Raw genomic sequence first — 5,833 nt, forward strand, 5'->3', positions numbered from 1 at the left:
CTGGCTACCGCGGCCCCCCCTGCCTGCGGCGCCCAGAGCGGGCTGTGCCTCAGAGGGAGGAGCGGAGGAGGAGACGCCAAAAATAACAGTTGAGAGAGAGGCGCCTTCCCAGCCCGCGGGCTGGGAGCCAGGATGCTGTGCTGTTCTTTATGGGAAGGCACAGATTAATAGCCCTGTCTTCCTCCCTCACCGCCAGGCCTCCCCAGTTACCCAACAACCCGCTTCCCTGCACGGCCCCAGCACTGACCCTTCCACACCACAGCTGGGCTCAGAGGGAACTCCCAGAGAGCAGGGGGGCTCAGGGCTCCCAGAGCCCATCCTCCTGCAGCCACATATTCCCCAGGCAGACATCTATTGAATCCCGACACCCAAATCTCATCCTGTCTGAGCCCCGCCGAGCCACAGCCTCTCCCCTCACCGGCATCTTTACTGCCCAAGTGGGAAACAACAGGGGGAAGCTCCAAGTGCTCAGCAAGCACTTTGACTTTGCCACACCAGATGCTCCCTGAAAGCATGCACTCGGCAAGGGGTAGCAGAAGAGAAGCTCAAGTCTCAGCTACGCTTTCCTTTTTTACTCTCTCAATATACAGCAAATAGATTAGCTTCAAGAAAACGTTTACTGGACATGGGTGGGTGATGGTACCCACAGCAACTCATCCTGTGGCTCCCACCTGGCTCCGGGAGCCAGCACTGCTTCAGGCTTGGTTTTTGTAGGGGGAGGTTGGGATGTCAGGGGTCGTGTAACCCATTAACCCTTAAATGCATGAACTCATGAGTTGTTTCTTAAACTGTCAGCAAGTAAATGCCTGACTTCCAGAAGCACCTGCACCACCAATGCTGCTGACCCTGAAAGGGACTGTGGGTGCTGCCTGGCCCCAGAGCCTGACCTTGCAGAGGAGAGCACCCAGCAGAGTCAGCCGGGATTAATCCCTTCAGGGATTTATTTCCATTATGGCTTTTTCCTTTGGCAAACACGTTGGCTCATGTTGTTATAATACTGTTGTTGCAAAATAGCGTTAATTAGGTATGTATTTTTAACATATATATGTATATATAAAAAGTCTTTTATAATGTTTTCCACTTCTGTCTGAAGTTCAGTTCCCTGGAGAGTTTGCACAAACCGACTGCCAAGCCCGGGTGACAGCAGCTAGCACGTGGGCAGAAAATCTGGCCCAAGGCCCATGCCAGCTTCTCGTCAGCTGGGGACAAACACAAGAGCTGCTGTTACCCCTCTGCTCATGGGAGGACGTCTATGCAAGACAAACGCAGCCCGGGCAGGAGGCTCCTACCTGAGGTTGAGTGCTGGAGATCCAAATCCAGCTCCTTTGCTTGCCACAGAACCTGTCCTGGACTTGGGGAAAGCTGCGTTACTCCCTTTAGCTGTTGTCAGAGGAGCACAGTGGAGTTAACAGCATCGCTTGGCTCAGACAGAGGTGGGAGATGGTTCAGGTATCACTGCAGGAAGAGCAAAATCAGAACATCCAGCAGAATGCAGCACTATACTGACACCATCATCTCCCTGTAGGAGACATGAGGGTCAGCCAAGGTACCCCTACCTGCTCACCGTCCTCACTATCAAGCTGCTTTGCTTTGGCTAAGCAGAGTCCTATGTGGCGACTGAGAGACCGGATGCAGCTTGATGGTTTATTGTGTGCAGTTGTTTCTTTATATATGCTTACGTTGGCTGTGTGTTTTAAACTGATTGGTTCTTTTGAACATACACTGCTCACATCACTGCATTTGGTTGGTCAGTGATAAACCGTTACACTAACAAAACACCTTTTACCTTTCAGACACAGCCCCTAAGGCCTTTCTCAGCCAGGTTGCCTGGAACTTGCTTATCAGGCTCCTGTTCTCAGGTCCTTGTCTAACCCTTTTATGGTCATGACCGCCTTCAGTTTCCCAAGGTTTATAGCCTACAAGTTCCAGCACCTCCCCGCTGATTAATTGAGCAGTACTCGGGGTCCTGCTCTTCAGGCCTCGTCCTACATCTCCCCCTTCCTGTTGCATAAAAAGAACCTTCTTCATCGAGCGTGTTATTAGTCTTTGCAAGCATTGCAACAGACAGGGTAAAATAAGCGATAAAAGAATAAAAACGGCTCAAGCATATATGATCGTCTTTACCAAACTTCTTAACCATCCCGATAGACCCATTATTAATACCTGTTATTATCAAAACTAGACACCCAACCATGGTCTCAAGTTCTGTCAAAGTAACAAGAGGCAAAGTCTGGTCCTATCCAGGCTCTCCGAGGCTCCCTCAGTGTCTTAGTTGTCAGCGTCTCAGTCGTTCACGGTCCCAGAGGGTTCAGGAATTTGTTGATCGAAGAGATGATCGGAGTCGTCACCAGATGATTGTGGCAGGGATTCATGGAAGGGTCGTACGTTGTTTGCCGGAATCCACCTGGGCCCTTTTTCTGTGGAGACACAAGCATAACCTCTTTTAACAAGAGGATACGGTCCCATGACTTTACCTGTTTCCAGATCACAAACCAACATCGGGGCTTTAATTCGTGCTTCAAGTGAGGCATTCGCATTAAAACGTCGAACTATCGGAGGATTGTTATCTGTTAAAGAACAATTCAAAAAGTTAAAAACATACAACGCTTCCTGCAGTCCTTCCTCAGGGGTGGCAGTCCCCATTCCCCCTTTCTGTTGTTGCAGTAAACGCTTCAAAGACCGGTGGGAGCGTTCGATCGGAGACTGACCTGTAGGGAATGAGGAACGCCGGTAATGTGGGTCACACCCCAGGAGTCAAGAAAGCCTTTTGTTGCTGTTGAGACATATGCAGGGCCATTGTCCGTTTTTATTTGCCAGGGTATGCCCAAGGTGGCAACAGCACGCATCAAATGTTTGCGGACTTCACACGCCTTCTCCCCTGTGTGGCAAGAAGCAAACAAAGTGCCTGGAAAAGCGTCAGTAGAGGAATGGACGTATTTCAATTTACCAAACTCTGAATAATGCGTAACGTCCGTTTGCCATAGCTGTAAGCTGTGCAGTCCTCTAGGATTAACTCCTCCTGCTATCGATGGGAAGGAGTGCCTTTGGCAGTCAGGACATACGGCAATAATATTAGACGCTTGTTGGGAAGTCAGCCCAAACTCTCCTTTGAGACCTCCAGCATTCTGGTGAAAAAAGGAATGGCTGAGTTTAGCCTGTGCTACGCGATCTGGCAATACTTGTACTGGTAACGTCAGCAAATCAGCTTGTCGGTTCCCTTCTGCAATAAAACCAGGTAAAGAAGTGTGTGACCTGACTTGCATAACAAAATAGGGCTGAGGGCGAGAGTCCAAGAGGAAAATAAGTTCCCGTAATAAAGCAAAGAGTTTAGAATGTGAGACGTGACGTAATACAGATGTCTCTGCTCACTCAACAACCCCTGCAACATGGGCTGAATCGGTGGTAAGGTTAAGCAGTGTGGACCACCTTCGAAAAACCCGAACAACCGCAGTCAGCTCCACTCTTTGGGGAGAACCTGGAACGGTCTCTATGTCCGAGTCCCATCATCCACGCTGATCGTGCCACCATAAGATGATCTGTGTGATTTTCCAGACCCATCCGTAAATACAGTAAGGGCTTGTGACGGCTGATGGCTCCTTTTCGGCCTGGATATCAAGTGAAAGTCAACATTAAGCAGCTTATGCGAAGGTGGGTGGGATGAGAGTTGACCTGTACAGTCTGCTAATGCCATAACAAAGGCATCTGACTGATAAACCCGTTGTAAATACCTGTTTGTCACAGGTAAGCAAACACGAGCAAAGTCTACTCCTGATAATGTTAACGAGCGTTGCCTGGCTTTAATTATCAGAAAAGCAAACATCTCATGCTGCGTCAAAACGGTTTTTACAGACTGATTCGGCAAGAAAACCCATTCGATAATTAGCAGTGGGTCTGATTTCAGAGGATCCCATTGAAATATTAGTGCATGAGGCTGTCGAGCGGGGTTTAAAATAACCAGATAAAAAGGTAATTCGGGAGCCCACCGGTGCACTTGTCTGAGAGTAATTGCTGTATGCACTTGTCTGAGAGTAATTGGTGTAGCAACTTTTTGCAAAGAGTCCATGGCCTCAGGGCCAAGACTGCAGGGAGGGGAACACAAGTCAGTACCTCCCTTAAGCAGTTTGAATAAAGGACCTAGGTCCGCATTAGAAATTCCTAACAGCAGTTGGACCCAATTGATCGTTCCCAACAATTTCTGGGTATCATGCAAGTTTTTTATGTCTGTCTGTATCTGTACAGGTTGAGGAACTATAGTCTGGGCCTTGATGCGCCAACATAAGTATCACCATGGGGGTATTTCTTGAACCTTCTCTGGCCTGCTGAATTAACAGCAGTTGTGACAAGGGCTATGGCTTCCTCCATGACCTCGTGATGTTGTGCGGCCACTAGGATGTCATCCATGTAACGGTACAATAAAACACCAGACGTTGAGGTCCTAACAGGACTAAGTATTTCAGCTACATTACCACTGACAGATTGCAGGGCTGCTCTTCATTCCTCGTGGCAGCACAACCCACTGGTACCTTTGCAACAGGGCCTGCATGTTGACGCTTGGAACTGAAAAAGCAAATTTAGGAGCATCGTCTGGATGCAGTGGGATATTAAAAAAAACAGTCTTTGAGGTCAACAACAGTCAAATGCCAATGTCGAGGGATCATAGTGGGAGACAGGAGTCCTGGTTGGAGGGCTCCCATGTCTTCCATAGCGTCATTAATTTTCCGGAGGTTGTGGAGCAAGCACCACTTGCCAGTTTGTTTCTTAATAACAAAAACAGGTGAATTCCAAGGGCTAGTGGAAGGCACAATATGCCCCTTTGTTAATTGCTCCATAACCAATTCTTGGAGGGCACAAAGCTTTTCCAGTGGTAGGGGCCACTGATCTACCCAAACAGGGGTATTGGTTTTCCATGTTAACTTTAGGGTGTCGCGCACTTCAATGGCCCCGGCTAAAAATGGGTCTGAATGGACGCCCCCCCAGAATCAGAGGAATGGGTAACACAAAGGGTTTAACAGAGGCTAGATACCCCTCCGGACCTTGGATTTTTATTAATTCCAGACTTTGGTGGCTACTACCAGTTCCCCCAATTCCAGCCAAGGCTTGGGAAGTGTTAGCTAGAGGCCACTGCAGAGGCCACTTAGCCTGAGAGATTACCGTAACATCAGCACCAGTATCAACAATTCCATTGAGCACTACTTGCTGTTTTCCACGGGTAAGGGTACATTGACATAGAAATTGAATAGAAATAGTCCTACCATCCTAGAGGTCTCCTCCATCGGGGCTGCTCTCACAAATGGTCCCAGAGTCCCAGCTGGGTTCTTTCCTCCTGCACCCACTGCACTCTTGGACAGCAGTGACCTGCCGAGCCCACTGGATTTGCCTGGAGAAGGAAACTCCACATCATGAATCCCTCTCCCCACCTGAGCAAAGACACTCTTGGATGCTGTTACAGACTCTGCAGAGTTACTGCGCTCCTCAGATTATCCTAGGACACCTTTTCAGAATGACCTCCAGGGAAGGGAGGGTGTAAGAGCTGAACTTCCTCTGCTGGTCAGTAATTACTAATCTAACCAACCTTCGTTTTCACCATTCACTCTTGTTAGCAGCATCACAAGGGAAAGCTGACAAGTTCTGGCCGGGACACACCAGCTCTGTAGCGTCACAAGCTACGCAGAGGGGTTCAAGCAACCCCACTTTCCTCCACCCAGAATGGACATGGGGCACGCACCCAGTCCAGGTGGCAGGCTGCTCTTAAGCTTCTGAACAGTTTAATTTCTGACCGTCTGATACATCCTCACCTACACAAGTGACCGAAGCTGCCTGGGCATTCAGCTGC

Source organism: Mesitornis unicolor, unplaced genomic scaffold (assembly GCF_000695765.1).
Source record: "Mesitornis unicolor isolate BGI_N332 unplaced genomic scaffold, ASM69576v1 scaffold353, whole genome shotgun sequence".
In the NCBI taxonomy this organism is placed as follows: Eukaryota; Metazoa; Chordata; class Aves; order Mesitornithiformes; family Mesitornithidae; genus Mesitornis; species Mesitornis unicolor.